At 43.7% G+C, this 18,004-nt stretch overlaps 1 long non-coding RNA gene across 1 annotated transcript in view; it reads left to right on the top strand.

Moving 5' to 3' along the window:
- The first annotated feature begins 1,610 nt into the window (after positions 1–1,610).
- The window catches only part of LOC143421454 (uncharacterized), a 36,102-nt gene continuing 19,708 nt past the window's right edge, over positions 1,611–18,004 (top strand). Inside the window, exon 1 of the long non-coding RNA XR_013101102.1 lies at positions 1,611–1,751. This is a non-coding gene — a long non-coding RNA (uncharacterized LOC143421454). The remainder of the gene's footprint in view (positions 1,752–18,004) is intronic.

Genomic DNA, 18,004 nt, shown 5'->3' on the forward strand with positions numbered 1-18,004 from the left:
AAACAGGTTAACAAAACAAATGCCATATTAAACACAGACTACTTTAGACCCGGAAGTAGGATTCGTCGCGTCATCACTGAACAACCGGATACCTGTTGCTCTTGACTTCTTGTTTCAATTTTCTGTGTTTTTATGTGGACAGAGATATTTTTCAAAATGAAAGTGGAAAATGCAGACTTCTTACATGTTCTAGTGTTCAAGCTCACATTAATCCTATTAAATATTTTTACACTGGCTTCCAACTGACCTCAGAATTTGTTTTAAAATTCTCATACTTACACACAGAGCACTAAATGGACACAATCCAGACTGCTTATTTCAAAAGCTTGTTTAATACACTGCTGTCCGCAGCCTTTGTTCACGGGCTCAAAATCTATTAGTTGTTCCTCATACAAATTTTAAAGACTAGGGGTAAACAGGTCTGTGGCACCGGGACTTTGGATCAGTCTACTTCTCCTGCTACATTCAACTGACTCTGTGAACTCTGGCCTTCTGTTGAGATTCTTTTATTATCATTACTTGATCTGTTTTTTATTATCTGGTTATTATTTTTATTTTTTATTGTTGTTATTTCATTTGAACATTGTTTGTATTGCTATTAACTGTGTTTGCGATTATTCCTAGTTTTTACCTTTGTTGTACGCCGCTTTCTGACTTTATGTCTGTGCAAAGCGCTCAATAAATAAACATTACTTACTTAGACAGTGACTAAGGTTACACCACCTGTTGCTCTGGCGTGCTTTTGACTGTGCATGTCATTACTTTTGTGTGTTTTTCATGTGGACCTTAAGAAAAATCCATTTTTAAAAAATACACAAATTTTGGGGACTATAGCCTTAAAGCGTCCACATGCTGCAGTTTAATGTTCACTGTTAAAAATTCCCAGGATACACACATTGACATGGAAAGTGTGACAAGTGATAAAACAAATGATTAAATGATGCATTTACTTGTAATTGTGAGTTCTGATCTGTTCGGCCTTCTGGCTCGCTGCAGTATTAAAATCCTGCACTCTAATTATACACCACAGACTAAAGACAAAAACCATTTATCATCATATGCATTTTTATCTCCATTAATTGGAGGCCCTACACCACCCTTGCTTTCTCACACAAAAGCCGCGTACATGTACCATGAACCGTGCTGCAGCTGCATTCCATTGTCCTTTAATGTGATACAGCATGCAGCAATACGAAGTAGAAGCCAGGAGCAACATGCTTCAACTCGAACCTCACTGCCATCAGTGTTGGGGGCTGTAAGAAGACCAGCTCCGTTTAGGTGCATTACACCTGCAGCCTCTTTAAGAGCACAGAGACTGCTGCAAACTGATTCTTCACACGATGAAGAGCCTCGCTGACCTCACGCTTGTGTTCTCTGCAGTCCATACAGGCCTGCTAAGAGAAAGACAAACCTGCCTACAGGTGTGTGCCACCTCTCAGTGTCCTGCCCCACCGCACGCCAGGTAAAGGACGCCTGCGGCTGCTGCGTGGTGTGTGCGGCCGGGGAAGGTGAAGCGTGCGGGAAGCGCAGCAGCGGCCACCTGTCCTGCGGTAACGGGCTGCGGTGCGACTCAGGCCCGGGGAAAGCCGGAGGGTTGCACAGCCTGTGCATGTGTGCCTCCTCCGGCCCGGTGTGTGGCAGCGACGGCAGGACGTACCCCAGCATCTGCCGCCTGAGAGCCGAGAACAGGAGAGCCGAGCTCGGAGAGACCTCCCCAGTGTTTTTAATCCAGAGGGGTCGGTGTGACTCTGGTAAGCTGTGGGATATTAGCTTTGGTCTAATATCCCATCTTTGTTGTTTTCCTCTTTCTTTCCTTTTTTCTTTAAAAAGAGATCTGTGTATAACTGATATGAAACAGCAATTGTTAAAGTTAAAACTGTGAATAATACTGAAGAATGATCTTATGACAACATTTTCTGTGGAGCAGGTAAATTAACATATAAGTGATTTCAGAGAAGCCAGAGTGCATGTCCTGACGCGTGATGACACCGTAGCCTCTAAACAAAGGGGGTAACCTACTTCTGCTGCACAAAGGTTTTTTGTTTTTTTTGTTTTGTTTTTTTTTTACATAAAATCGATAATGAACCAAATTAAAAATGCATCCTCGTACTTCTGTTTCTCTTTATGTTATACTTTTCTGCCAATTAAGGATTAATAGTTTGATAAAGATGAACTAAATTATACAGTGGCGTTAATAGAGTAGTATAAGCAATGCTATAGCTGTGTAATAGCAATCAGTTTTCACATATGAACTTGGGGACTTTTCTTACAAGTCCACAGTTGAGGTCTCTAGACTTTTAAAAGGTAATGATGTTGAACAGCATATCTTTCCTTAACACCAGTGTTTCTGACAATGCACAAGTTCTACTGCTATTATACACTGTGTATAAAAGATGAATACAGTGATGTCACCCAGTTTAGCACCATGTTGAGTTTTTGGTGAAATTTTCTGGACAAGCTTCTTACCACCAACCATCCATTTATGACTACAGTGTATCCATCTTCTGATAAACCCAAGAACAGGAGGGCAACAAGCCAGTGAACTCCTAGTGCCAGTCCTAAGCCAGGGTAAATGGGGAGTGTTGTATTAGGAAGGGCATTTGGTGTAAATTCTTAGCCAAATCAAGCATGTTGATCATAAAGAATGATGGAGCCCGAATTAACGACTCAACCTCAGAAAACGGTTCAGTAAACCACTGAGCCAGTTTCTGCTGACCAGTTGTCAAAATGGTCTACTGTATAAACATCAGGGCTAAAATCAGTTTAAACTGGGTTCGGAGTTGGAACTTTCAAAAATGAGTGGCAGATCAAATGCACTGGAGGATAAAATTATGCCCACTTACTGCTGAGAATTTTTTTAATTAGTTAGACAGACAGAAATGCTGTGATTTAATAAATATTTCTGGGGAAAATGTATGTGGGAGTTCCACTTACGTGCTTACATAACTACAAAACTCTTGTCTCTCCTGGGATGGTAGGTCTTCTCATTGTGTGTTGCCTGGTGATATTATTTGTATGGCCCCGTGGACAATCAAAACATACTGTTCCCATATACTAGTGATGACACAATGGTTAGTACTGCTGCTGCATAGCAAGAAGATTCCGAGTTCTAATCCATAAATTGTCAAAGGAGTTTGCAGAGGTGTTGAGGAGGCAACAATTTTCCTTCACTTTTTAGCCAAATTTAGGGGGAGAGGGTGGTATCTTCTTAGCAAGCGTTAAATAGACATCTGGCAAAGTCATCTAAAGAAAAGCAGTGACTGCTGTTGCATTATGGGGGGTATAGGATTCACATTTCTTGGATTTATTCAAATGTTAAGCCTCAGCTGGTCTGTTGCTGCTCCTGTGACGCTGAAGATTGCTGTAAATCTCAGTTTTTTCTATTTCTGTGGTTCGTGGCTACTCATCTTCACCTGTGCTTTTTAATTTCACTCATAAAGCTAATAAGTCATTCCCCAGAATGTGTCGGACTCAAAATCATCTACCTTGGGAAAAGTTGTCTTCCTGGAATATGCTGATATAGGGAACCTCATAATGTTCTGCATATTCATGTGACATAAAACAGTGCATTCTCAAATTCTCCACTGATGGCTTTTCGTTCTCCTGAGAGAAACCCAGCACCACACTGCCACCCAAATATATCCTCTTCATTTTCCCTTCCTGTCCTATCCATTTTCAGTTGCACGTTTTATCACAGCCTTCCAAAGAGGTGAGAGAATACATCATGCATTAGACCTCCAACTGCTTGCCTATGCAAGCTGGTTTATGCAAATCCCTGAGCACTGACAATGTAGATGAGGCCGTAAAATATAAAATATAGCAAAAAGGAGATGGGAATATCCCTGTCAGAAGGATTAAATATAGCCTTCACTTTGCTCAGATACTGGCTTCATAGATATGTGACCTCCTCTGCGGTATGTGAGTAGAACGGTATAAATCAGAATATATCACAAAGGAAGGCTGCATAGCACAAAGTAATCCATTCACATCCAATTAGATTTACCCTAAACAGAGGAAACTCTTGTGTCTGGTATCTGCCATTTATTTAATGGAAGAAGTGGAGATGGGGACACTCAGTTTTCCCCAGCATCATGAAATGTAACAAAATGCTAAGCAGAGATGAATGAATGAATGCCTTTATTTGTCGCTTGCAGTTGCCTGCATCAAAAGGTCTTGTGCGTAGCATGGAACAAAAGTGCAAAGACTCAACTACCCTATCACTGTTAAAAAAAAAACATCCTAAAACAACAGTAATATTCCGGCAGCTGGGGCGCCAAAATACGACCATGAAATAACAGAAAATAACTGTCCCATAAAAATACGGTCATTTTCAGTAATGAAAATAGAGTTTGTTGCGCTAATTTGACATGGGATTCTGCCTTTTCCAAGTGCTTTTAGACATTAAATTAGGAACATTTTTACGTGATCAAACAATGAAATTACCTATAAACAAGGTCACTGAATGTGGCAATATGAATCATAATACGTAAATGTACAGAAATATACAGTTAATTTAAATAACAATTGATTGCATGCCCTGGGACAGAGGCGAGGCTGCCATATCGCACCATCGGCCCCTTTGGCCATCACTAGTAGGCGGTAGGTGAAGAGTCCTGACCACGGACACAACGACAGAGAGTGTCCGAGCCGGGGCGCGAACCGGCAATCTTCGGATCACAAGGCGAACTGCCAACTCTTGAGCCACGAACGACCTAACTAGCAACGATAATAATACTTATGTGATGTAACACAAGCTCATAGGGATCATGTTATATACTTTTCCATAGCATTACATTTGAATTCAACAGTTCAATCTTTCAAATAACGGACAGATATTTGTGAAATCATGATACATTTGTGAATGTATTTTAACAATCTAAATATGCATATGTACAGACAGATACATTTAATAATCAAGACCAGGGGTGGAAGTAACGAATTACAAATACTCACGTTACTGTAATTAAGTAAATTTTTTGGGTACTTGTACTTTTACGAGTAATTTTTCAAGTGTGTAATTTTACTCATACTTGAGTACAACTTACACCATGTAATCTACTTCGCTACTTATAAAATCAAAAGTCACTACTGAGTACGCCCACAATTTGACTTAATATTCAAACCTTTCGTCTGCATTTTTGCAGCCAATAACGCCGTGCAATCGAGACCGCGCCAATTTAAGACGTAAGCAAAGAATAAACTCCGCTGCAGCAGCAGGCACAGGTGTCTAGAGGTGCTAAATGGTGGAGTATAAACTACTTTATAGACGGAAGATTTGGAGACAAAGAAGCCAAAATGGAGACAGAGGACAACACTGTCAACCATGAAAACGACGTAGAAAAGACGGAGGACGCGTGCCCGTGGCCGTACCTGGAGGAATTTTTCGTGTACAGAGGGAGAAAAGGAGACAGCGTCCAGATGCAGTGCAAACTTTGTTTGACCTCTACAGTCATTTCAGCTTACAAGACTTCAGCGTCTAATCTAAAAAAACACATTGAGGTAAGAGGTTTTACAACTATACGTGTATGATATTACTTTCTTATTTTTCATGTGTGTTAAGGTTACTAGTTTGGCTAAGATATTGTCACCGCCATTGGTTAGCCTGATATTAAAATAAGACGGAGCTAGCTAATGTGCTTGTGTGTGCATGCATAATTGAGCTAAATTCGTAGGAATGTTTTAGCTTATTATTTGGATAACCACCGTCATTACAATAAATTAAACTTGTAGTCATTTAAAACTCACAGGCCTACAATCAGCTGCCCTATATTTAAAAAAAAACAACTAAAACTTGAACACAGTGCTGAGCTGCATCTCAAATTAATCTTCCAGCTCTCAGCTGACATGTACCAGAGCCCGATTGATGGATCAGTTGATCAGTATCATTGGCCTGATATAGGTCTATCATAGTGACATGGCTCTTAATCAGTAGGGTTATATGTTTCCCAATATGATATCTTTTTTTAAAGAACATAATGTGGATTGTTTTTATTTGTTAGCTGTATGGGCAGCATTTTTGTGTATGTGATCCCTTTTCTTAAATTAGATTTGCTAGATACACATATTTTGCTCTCTTAGTATTTTTAGGACCTGACTAATACTGAAAACTTTAGGGTGATACTGATAAAAAGGAGTTAAAAATTTAGATACTGATACATTGGTCGATACTCTTTTTACAGATAGTATACATATTACAGAACTTAGAATGTATACAGAAATTCATGTTTTTTGCAATGATCGTTCAAAATTGGTTTACACTTGTGAATAAATACAGCAATATATCTGCAAAATTTGACCAATTCACCACTCTTTTATACTATGCTCAACAATCAAAGATTAGCTCAAGTCTAGTTGAATAATGTTTTAAAAACGTGTTTTCCTTTAGTGTTAATCACAGTGATGTTATGAAGTAATGTATGAACCTGACGTATGATAATATTTATCTCTACAGAGGAAACATCCATCGAAGATTGAGCAGTACAATATCACTGTGGCATCAACATCTCGACAGCGAAAGACCACAGCCACACCAAACAAGCTCTCAGCAAATACGCAAGCCAAGTTACCAGACCTGATGTTGAGAACTGCAAACAAACATGTTCCACAAGCAACTGTTGACAAGCTTGTCATCAATTTCATATGTGAGGGTCTACAGCCATTTGCGGTGGTAGAACAGCCATCTTTCAAAGAATTGGTTACCACATTACAACCTCAAGCCAAAGTCATCTCCAGACCCACTGTCCGTGCCAGAATCTGTGAAGCTGCTGATCACATGAAGATGACTTTGGTTGCAGCATTGGATAAAGTCAAATTTGTTGCTACCACTACTGATTGTTGGTCAGCTCATCAGAAAAGTTACCTTGGAGTCACATGCCATTGGATAGAGGAAGAGTCCCTGGAAAGAAGATCTGCAGCACTAGCATGCAAAAGATTGAGAGGGTCTCACACATTTGACATGCTTGCTGGTGCGCTTGATGATATCCATTGCCAATACAAGATTAGAGGCAAAGTTGTAAGAACCACAACTGATAGTGGATCCAACTTTGTCAAGGCCTTCCACATGTTTGGGGCACAAAATGATGCAGATGAAGTTGAAGATGAAGCAGACCCAGAAACTCTTGACCTGACTGACCATATTGACTACCATGAGGCAAGTGCAATTCTTGATGAAGACTCTGGTTTGGAGTATCAACTTCCGCCTCATCAGCGATGTGCATGTCACCTGCTAAACCTTGTGGCAACAACTGATGCTGCCCTAGCAGAGAGCATGAATGACACCTACAAGAGGCTCTCCCGTGCAACCTTTGCAAAATGCCAGGCCATTTGGAACAAAACTGGCCGATCTCATTTGGCTAATGAAGTGGTAGAGGACAAGTGTGAGCTACAGATCATTCGTCCCAATGCAACACGATGGAATTCAACCTACCTTGCCATTGAAAGGATAATACGCATCATTGATGAGAAGGGGGAAGATGCCATCAGGAGCATTTGTGAGGAGTTCAAGGTGAAAATGTGAGTAAAATTGGACACCTACCAATATGGTTTCAAATTTTGTGAATTTTCCTTAATGTATGGTTAAAAACGTGAGCAGACTCTTAATATTAAATCAGAAGATCCCTATTATAGTCATGGTGGGTTTTGTTGTTGTGTCTTACAGGTTGAGTCCTGCAGAAGTTGCATTCCTAAGGGAGTACTGTACCACCATGAAGCCACTGGTGAAAGCTTCAAACATCCTTCAGTCTGAGTCCACTTCCTTTATGGGATGGCTCCTGCCAGTAATCCAACAACTACTGTCCAAACTTAGCAGGCTGGAGACATCAAGCAAGACATGCGTGCCACTCATCAGAGCCCTGCAAAATGGCCTTCAAAAGCGTTTTGGAGCGATGATGGAGGATCCAGAGTTGGCTGCAGCTGCAGTCCTCTTACCCAAGTTCAAGACTTCCTGGACTGACAGAGCAGACGTAACAGAGGCTGGTAAGGATTCATGTGATCCCATCCATCCATCCATCCATTTTCATCCGCTTTGTCCGGGGCCGGGTCGCGGGGGCAGCAGCCTAAGCAAAGAGGCCCAGACCTCCCTCTCCCCAGCCACCTCCTCCAGCTTATCCGGGGGAATACCAAGGCGTTCCCAGGCCAGCCGAGAGATATAATCTCTCCAGCGTGTCCTGGGTCTGCCCCGGGGCCTCCTCCCGGTGGGACATGCCTGGAACACCTCACTCAGGAGGCGCCCAGGGGGCATCCTTGTCAGATGCCCGAACCACCTCAGCTGGCTCCTTTCGATGTGGAGCAGCAGCTGCTCTACTCTGAGCCCCTCCCGGATGGCCGAACTTCTCACCCTATCTCTAAGGGAGAGGCCAGCCACCCTTCGGAGGAAGCTCATTTCTGCCGCTTGTATCCGCGATCTCATTCTTTCGGTCACTACCCACAGCTCGTGGCCATAGGTGAGGGTAGGGACGTAGATCGACCGGTAAATTGAGAGCTTCGCTTTTACACTCAGCTCCCTCTTCACCACGACGGACCGGTGCAGCGTCCGCATTACTGCAGCTGCAGCCCCAATCCGTCTGTCGATCTCCGGCTCCCTTCTCCCATCACTCGCGAACAAGACCCCGAGATACTTGAACTCCTCCACTTGGGGCAGGAACTCATCCCCGACCCGGAGTGGGCACTCCACCCTTTTCCGGCTGAGAACCATGGCCTCAGATTTGGAGGTGCTGATCCTCATTCCCGCTGCTTCACACTCGACTGCGAACCGCTCCAGTGCGAGCTGGAGGCCCTCACCCGATGAAGCCAACAGAACCACATCATCTGCAAAAATCAGAGATGAGATTCTGAGGCCACCAAAGCGAAAGCCCTCCGCCACTTGGCTGCGCCTAGAAATCCTGTCCATAAAAATTATGAACAGAACCGGAGACAAAGGGCAGCCCTGGCGGAGCCCATCACCCACCGGGAACGAGTCCGACTTATTGCCGGCAATGCAAACCAAGCTCTTGCAACGGTTGTATAGGGATCGAATGGCCCGTAGCAATGGGCTAGACACCCCATATTCCCGCAACACCTCCCACAGGACACCCCGAGGGACACGGTCGAATGCCTTCTCCAAGTCCACAAAACACATGTAGACTGGTTGGGCAAACTCCCATGCACCCTCAAGTATCCTGGAGAGGATAAAGAGCTGGTCCAGTGTTCCGCGACCAGGACGAAAACCGCATTGTTCCTCCTGTATCCGAGGTTCGACTAACGGATGAACTCTCCTTTCCAGCACCCTGGCATAGACTTTCCCAGGGAGGCTGAGGAGTGTGATCCCCCTGTAGTTGGAACACACCCTCCGGTCCCCTTTCTTGAAGATGGGGACCACCACCCCGGTCTGCCAGTCCACAGGTACTGCCCCTGATCTCCACGCAACATTGCAGAGGCGTGTCAACCAGGACAGCCCTACAACGTCCAGAGCCTTCAGGAACTCGGGGCGGACCTCATCAACACCAGGGGCTCTGCCACCAAGGAGTTGTTTAACTGCCTCAGTGACCTCGCCCCCGGAAATTGGCGGGTCATTCCCCTCATCCCCAGACTCTGCTTCCTCCTCGGAAGACGTGTCAGTGGGATTAAGGAGGTCCTCGAAGTATTCCTTCCACCGCCTGACAATTTTCTCAGTCGACGTCAGCAGCGCTCCGCCAGCACTATACACAGTGCAGGTAGAGCACCGCTTTCCCCTCCTGAGACGTCTGACGGTTTGCCAGAATCTCTTCGAGGCAGCCCGAAAGTCTTTTTCCATGGCCTCTCCGAACTCCTCCCACACCCGAGTTTTTGCTTCAGCCACTGCCCGAGCCGCATTCCGCTTGGCCTGTCGATACCTGTCGGCTGCCTCCGGAGTCCCACAGGCTAACCAAGCCCGATAGGACTCCTTCTTCAGCCTGGTGGCTCCCTTCACCTCTGGTGTCCACCATTTGGTTCGGGGATTACCACCACGGCAGGCACCAACCACCTTGCGGCCGCAGCTCAATGCAGCAGCTTCGGCAATGGAGACGCTGAACATGGTCCATTCGGACTCAATGTCCCCAGTCTCCCTCGGAATGCTGTTGAAGCTCTGCCGGAGGTGTGCGTTGAAGATCTCGTGGACTGGGGCCTCTGCTAGACGTTCCCAGCACACCCTCACTACGCGTTTAGGTGCACCAGGTCTGTCCAGCGTCTTCCCCCGCCACCTGATCCAACTCACCACCAGGTGGTGATCAGTTGACAGCTCAGCCCCTCTCTTTACCCGAGTGTCCAGAACATATGGTCGCAGGTCTGCTGATACGATTACAAAATCGATCATCGACCTACGGCCTAGAGCGTCCTGGTGCCACGTGCACTTATGGACACTCTTATGTTCGAACAGGGTGTTCGTTATGGCCAAACTGTGATTAGCACAGAAGTCCAATAACAAAGCACCGCTCGGTTTCAGATCAGGGAGGCCGTTCCTCCCAATCACGCCCCTCCAGGTCTCGCTGTCGTTACCCACGTGAGCATTGAAGTCTCCCAGCAGGACAACAGAGTCTCCAGGTGGAGCACCCTCCAGCACCCCCCCCCCCCCCCCCCCCCCCCCCCGGGACTCTAAGAAGGCTGGGTACTCTGAACTGCCACTCGGCGCATAAGCGCAGATGACAGTCAGGACCCGTTCCCCGACCCTAAGGCGCAGGGAACAAACCCTCTCGTCCACCGGGAAAAACCCCAACGTACCGGCAGCAAGCCGAGGGTTCTCTAAACCTAAAAGAGAATTATGGATTTGATCAACTGGTCTCTGAGTGCTATTGACACCCTTTTCTCAACGAGAAGTCGGGGCTCGGGAGAGCCTGAGTGCCCTGGAGGGACTTTCCCTGCCGGTTACACGATGGACGGGTGGCAGAACTGGAGGACCGTGTGCCTGGCGGGACTGTCGATCGAGGACGCTGAAGATATCTACCTATTCGGAACCATGATAACAGGGTTCATGTTGATCGGCGTTGGCTTAGCCCTGGTTTATCAGAGAAATAAGAAAGCGGAACCGGCTGTTCAAACCCCCACAAGGCTGCCCGCTGGATTCGAAGCGACGGGACGAGGTGCGACCTCTCACAACGAACGTAATATGGTCAACACCTTGGAGACGTTTACAGCTGCTGTGAAGGCTCAAAACAACACCATTGAGCGTATGAGGGGAAACATCAGAGAGAGGCCTGCTCAAAATGACACCCTTGAGCGACAGTTGGAAAACATCGCGGAACGGATCACTGCAGTTGTGAGGTCTCAGAATCAAAAGACTGACAACACCACGGAACAGAAGTTTGATACCATCATGGGGAGGCTCGCAGCTCTTCAACGGGAGATCGAGAGACCAGCCTCGGAATGCTAGAATTCGAGCTGCTCACAAAGGAGAAATCAACAATATTCAACATTTGGACACCACGGCTCCAGCTGCAGGCCCAAGGCTGGAGCCCACCAAAACAACTCCCTGATAACGACTGTGTGATGACTATTCTTCCCGCCCCATGAAGGACACCTGGATTGGCTGGAGGACTGTTTACTTAGCCTGATAGGCCGAAGGACACTGTCTCAGCTAAACTATGGACACGCACACACACACACTTACACTGATAAGCACTCACTCATCCCCCTCCCTTTCCAACGTCTTCGATGCTTGTGCCCTACCGGGGATGATAGCAGTCAACTGGACCAGCACAGATGCTGCAGGACCGGATGCGCTGTCTACGCCGGCTCTCTCTTACCCTTTACCCGCCCCTGTTGCTTGTCTCGTGTTTCTATGGTGTATTGATAGTCATGTGCTTTTGTGCTGAGGTGTTTTTTCTTTTATCAAACTGTTCTCCCACTAGGAGCTCAGTCTGAGTGGAGTTTTTTTTCTCCTCCTCTTACCTCATGTAGTGTATTTTCGTTGTTTTTTTCCTATCAGCCTACCTTCTGACATGTCTGCCCAATGTGATGTTTGTGTAAAGTTGGTCAGAAGGTTCCTTTGTGAGTGCGCATGCGCCATTAGCGTGCTGCCTGCTGTAACCCCTAATTTCCCTCGGGATGAATAAAGTATTCTGATTCTGATTCTGATAACTCAGGCTCCTTCCCCACCAGAGAGGTGACATTCCATGTCCCTATTGCCAGTCTTGGCAGCCGGTGGTCAGTCCGCCAGGGCCTCCGCTCCTGGCCGCCACCCGGCACACAATGCACCCGACCCCTATGGCGCCTCCTGCGGGTGGTGGGCCTGCGGGAGGATGGGCCCATGTCTCCTCTTCGGGCTGTGCCCGGCCGGGCCCCATGGACTAAGGCCCGGCCACCAGACGCTCGCCCTCGGGCACCCTCCCCGGGCCTGGCTCCAGGGCGGGGCCCCGGTAACCCTATCCCGGGCAGGGTAAACTGTTCCCTCGATGTCCTTTTCATAAGGGTCTTATGAATCGCTCTTTGTCTGGTCCCTCACCCAGGGCAAATTTGCCATGGGAGACCCTATCAGGGGGCAAAAGCCCCCAGACAACATAGCCCCTGGGATCCCTGTGACACACAAACCCCTCCACCACGATAAGGTAGCGATTCAAGGAGTGATCATGTGATCCCATTTTTGTGTATTTTTACATTTGAACACATGCTTAAGTGAGTATTTCACCTAATACATTGTAAGTTATTGATGGTCTGTCCTGAATACTAAACAATCCTTTTTGAGAATTTGCCGATTTTAAATTTGTGTTCAGGAATAATCACTGAAATTTAAATAACAAAATTGTGTTATCTACTTGCAATTACAGCCTTGACATACATCAAACAACATCTTGAAACGACAGAGCATGAGAGTGAGGATCAGCAAAGAGAGTCATCTGATGAAGATGAATTCTTCTCCAGACCAATCTCCAGAAGGCTGCAAAGTGCAGTTGAGCTTGATGGTTATCTTGCTTGTGCCACAGACACCATGGAGCTGCTGCACTCCTTCTCAGCCATCAAAAACCTCTCTCTTAAACTGAACACAGCTCTGCCTGCTTCTGCTGCGTGTGAACGACTTTTTAGCTGTGCTGGTCTACTCTTCACTGCCAAACGAAGTCGGATTGCCTCTGTTAATTTAGAAAACCAGCTCTTGCTGAAACTGAACAAAAGGTTCAGAAAGTAAAGTGTGAAAGAAATGCTAAGAGATTAAGGCACTTACCTGCCTGTTGTTCAGTGTATGGGGAAAAGTTTAAATGGTTCTACGCATGTTCAGAAACATTTTTGTCATTGTTTTAACAAACAAAATTCCTTCTTTTATATCTACATTTATTTACAAAACAAGTTACCTTTCTATACCTTGTTCATCTGAAAAATGTGCTTTGAACATAAATATTTATACTGGTGAATCGAGTTGAATGCCTGCTATTGACAACAGAATAAAACATCAGTCTGTTAAAAAGTAATTAATACTCTGAGTAGTTTTTGAGAACAGTACTTTGTACTTTTACTCAAGTATTTTTTTAACACCAGTACTTTTACTTGTAATTGAGTACAATTTAACCAGTGTAACAGTACTTGTACTTGAGTACAAATTTTGAGTACTCTTTCCACCTCTGATCAAGACAATTATGTTGTATTACATTACAGTGATTTAACGTTAATTTACATTCAAAATGTGAAGTCAAAGTCTATTTACGTAACTTTAATGATATTCTAGAAGAACAGAACATTACTGTAAAATGCACAGTAAAATACCTTCATATTAGGGTTTTTTCCTATCCTACGGTCGCAGCCATACCCGCGACCTTGTTGTTGTTAGCTCACATTCATTGGCCAAAGCTTAGCGTCATGTTATTTATATTTATTCAAAATAATATGATTCTTACGCAATCTAAACATGTATATGTTAGCACACTGGATGACTTCTGTTGTTATATTTCCAGCATCAGGACTGATCTAGCCTTAAGCTACCGTTTATCTTATTAAAATCTTTATTTAGACTCTCCAGAATGCTCCAATACAAAACAGACTAATGTAGCTTGTCAACCACACTTAAAATACATATCTGGAAATTTAGGTTTGGATTTATGTAATTTCTGTGGAGTGAGGTGAGCTGATAAAGGCAAGTCTGCATTTGGAATTAACTGTAGCTGACAAACTATTATAGCATAAATCTGACCCGAAGTGTTCATAAGTATATATATTCACTCTTGATTTTTGCAAAGCTGGCTTTGGACTCTGATTCTGTAACACAGATCATGCTTTAGAAATACATTTTGCCCTGTATTGTGATGAACAAGTCTCTGCATCAGTTATCCGATTGTTCAGTGATGACGCGACTAATCCTACTTCCGGGTTTAAAGTAGTCTGCGTTTAATACGGCTTTTTTGTTGTTAACATGTTTAATGTTATGTATTTTCTTCTATTTGATCTCAAAAAGCTCCTAAAACAGTCAGTGATCCCTGTTGACCTCCCTCGGCTTTTATTACCACTAATCATTTATTTAAGCTCAGTTTTTAAAACCTTAGGATGTAACTACAGCCCAGCCCATGCAGCAGTATATGAATAACTAACCACGTATTGTGGATGGATTATCTCAGTTGTTCTCCTGGCTGAAGTTTGGTACTTTTACAGCATCCTGCCATGCGATTACATTTGTTCCTGACCACCGACAACACTCACGTTAACTTTTATCAAGTGGAAAAAAAGTTAGCTTGTTTATATTATGCTAACATAGCTGTGTCGCTAGCGGTCACGTAGCACATCATTATATACCAGCTAGCCCAACTTCAGTAACCCTACAAACGTCACTGCTGTTTAGTTTTCTGTCTTCATTTATGCTGGAAGTGATAACAGAGCTATACGTTTTAATTTGTTTCCAAAACCCCGCAGTCAGGACATGCTATATTGTATTTAGATAGAAGCTAGCGAGCTAACTCCCTGCTAACTTCTAACTCCGTTAAATGTCATAAATTCCGTTTTCATGGATGCCTGGATGTTAAACTCAATTGTTACACCTGGTAGAGCAGAACGCTGATCATTTTATTAAAGATGAAAGACTTTAAACAGTTTTTCAACTCTCAGTAATGCCATAGTGATCGTTTGATATATGGACCTGCAGCGGAGTTTAGACCCAGACATGGCTAGTGACGTCAGACTGAACAATCGGATAGCAATTTGAGGGCCTGTGCTTGCTCTAAAAAAGATCACAATGCTTGTTGGGGAGATTGCATTTGCTCTTCAATTGTTCAAAGGACACAAAATGTCCATTTTCATAACAGTCTTCCACATACTGAATCCCCTTTCATTGCCATATATCCACAGTCTTCATCAGATGTACGAGTTCATTTAGTCTCAGAGAAATCTTTGAAGACAGTCCAAGTTTTCAGTCCAAGAGTTCTGTGACCTTTGCACCAGATTTTAACCAAATATCACATAAATGGCTAACCAGTTGTCACTTTAGACTCACTGACTAACATTACATTGTATGTGTTTGGACTGTGGGAGGAGGCTAGACAACCTGTGGAGAGTCTCAGGCTCAGGGAGAACATCCAAACTCCACGCAGAAAGGTCATACAGCTACTAGGTCCTGGGCATAACCGTTCCAAGAAGGAATCCTCAGCCTCACAATATCTCTTAGAGTCAGTAATTCCACTGATTGGTGGAGCTTCTCTTTTTGGGAAGTGACATTGCTAACTACTGCACCTCCGTGCTGCCTATAAGTCCCATTAATACAACCTATAGGTGGCACATGACGTTGATGACAACATTATCAAATGAATGTAATTAATTTTGTATTTAATAAGAATTGAAACTACTAGTTGAAGAATTTTCTGCAAGGTTTTTTTGCAACAACAAATGTGGCCCCCTACTGGCCACTATAAAGAAAGCAGGTTTAAGTCAATTGTACTTTGGTTTCAGACTTCAGACCTCAAAGTTACATCCATCTTTTCTATACAGTCTATGCCTTCTCTTTTGCTCTAATCATTAATATAAAATGCCAGATATGCCACTTGATCATAAGCACAGATTAGGGACTAGTACTAGGATTTAGCTAATATATTAAATTGAATATTCTGATAGTAACTAGCACTTGGGTAAAGTAAAATGTGAAGTGAATTTAAAGTTTATATCAGAAATTGCTGATAACCTCACTGCTAGCAGTCTACATAAGATAAAATGAGGACAGTGCTGCCCTATGACTTGCAGATAACAGTGTGTATGTCGGGAGTCCTGTCGTTACATTTCATCACCTTCCTCTGCTGTAAACAAGGTGATCAGGAAACAGACAGGCGAGAAATGTTGGGATATTTACGGCTGCTATTTCTGTTGATACAAGATGAAGATTGTGTGTGTGTATGTGAGAGAGAGAGAAAGAGCATAAACTAAACAGAAAGTGCTCAGTTGACTCTTGAACTATTTGTGTTCCTTACTGGCTGTGTGCAGAATACCAGGTAATATGGGCGTTATTTACAGAGGAGCATATCTTCAGTGGCTTATAAAGCACCTTAAGTTACATGAATAAAACATGACTGAAACTGGAGGATGGAATCACATCCCTTCAAGCTACTTTGTCATTTGATGTTTTGCTGATAATGACTACAATAGAGAGTGCCATCTAAAACATCATTCAGTTGGGTTGAGATTTGTAATTGCTTAGGTCATAGCATGTGAGTGACGGATGAGGTCTTTGCAGTGATTTGCTGCAATCTTGTAAAACTATGCCAGCATAATGGCCCCAACACTATGGATCCAAATTTCTAGATGGAAGCTATTTTAAATTTACATTGTTTTCATTTTCATTTGTATATTTCAGGTCTAACAAAAGGTTAAACTACTTCATCAGTAGGGCTGCGCGATATGATGAAATATATTGGATACACTGTTTATTTAATTTTTTTCATTGTTTGGATGGTCATCACATGGATGCAGGCACAGAGAATACCAGCATAGCCATTAAAGATGAGGCAGAAACAGGTAGCTCCAAACAGAAGGACCAGTCAAAACAAATCAAGGACCTTATTCCTAAACTAGTCCCCACCGCAGAGTCAAACATGACAAACCTCTTCTACCACATACGCAAAAATCACACGAAAGAGTATGGAGAGAGTTTACGGATGAGACGCAAAAGAAGAGCCGTCAGGTGCTCAAAATAAACCTTACACTCAAACATTAGAACAGGCTTTTTCCCGCAGCACACCATGTAATAAATACTCAAAAAGAAAACTGCGGAAGTTACAACTTATATTTAACAATGCATAGTTTCATGCATCGGTCAAAACACTCGACTCTAGGTACACAATGTCCAGCTGAAAACACTTCACACAAGTTGAGCTGCCCGAGAGTGGCAGAATTTACAGAAAAAGCACTATTTTGCCATATACATCGTTGTTGGGATGAGAAATGTCTTTCATCGGGATATGAGATTCTGGTTATATCACACAGCCCTATTCATCAGGTAATGCATGTAATTTTCACTTTACAACTTTTTTGAAGTGCCTAAGAACAATTCCTGCTAAAAACAAAACAAAATATAATTTACTGGGCGCAGGTTTCGCTCACTGGGATGAGCAGGAGACCATATGCCGCACGGCTGAGAGCAGCTGGTTCGAGTCCGACCCCCCATGTCTTTGCTCCGCTTTCCTGTTAGCCTTCACCATCCCTATCAAAAACAAATCCATAAAAAGGCCCCAAAAAGTTTAACAAACATAATTTACGGTATAAATTCTTAATAGAAATGTTGAATTTAATGTGTGATGACAATATGAAAATTTAATAGCAGATTAGCATCAAACGCTGTATTCATTTGATGGAAGATGGAGGGACATGCAAGCTGGCAATGCTGTGTGTCCTTTGTGTAATTGAGAGGATACTGAAAGCTACAAATTTATCCTGTCAATGCAGAGCTCACTCTTGATTTGTTGGAAGAGCTTTCAGAGGCAGAAATAGTTGGCATTTTGCCAAAGTAGCTTTTGGCAAAAACACAGACTGTCATTTGCATTTAAGACCATTTCTGCACAGACAAGTTTGTTTGTGCAAACGAACACGACGTCAGCTCAAGAACCTGGCAGCTTCA

The sequence above is a fragment of the Maylandia zebra genome, linkage group LG12 (genome assembly GCF_041146795.1).
Source record: "Maylandia zebra isolate NMK-2024a linkage group LG12, Mzebra_GT3a, whole genome shotgun sequence".
NCBI lineage: Eukaryota > Metazoa > Chordata > Actinopteri > Cichliformes > Cichlidae > Maylandia > Maylandia zebra.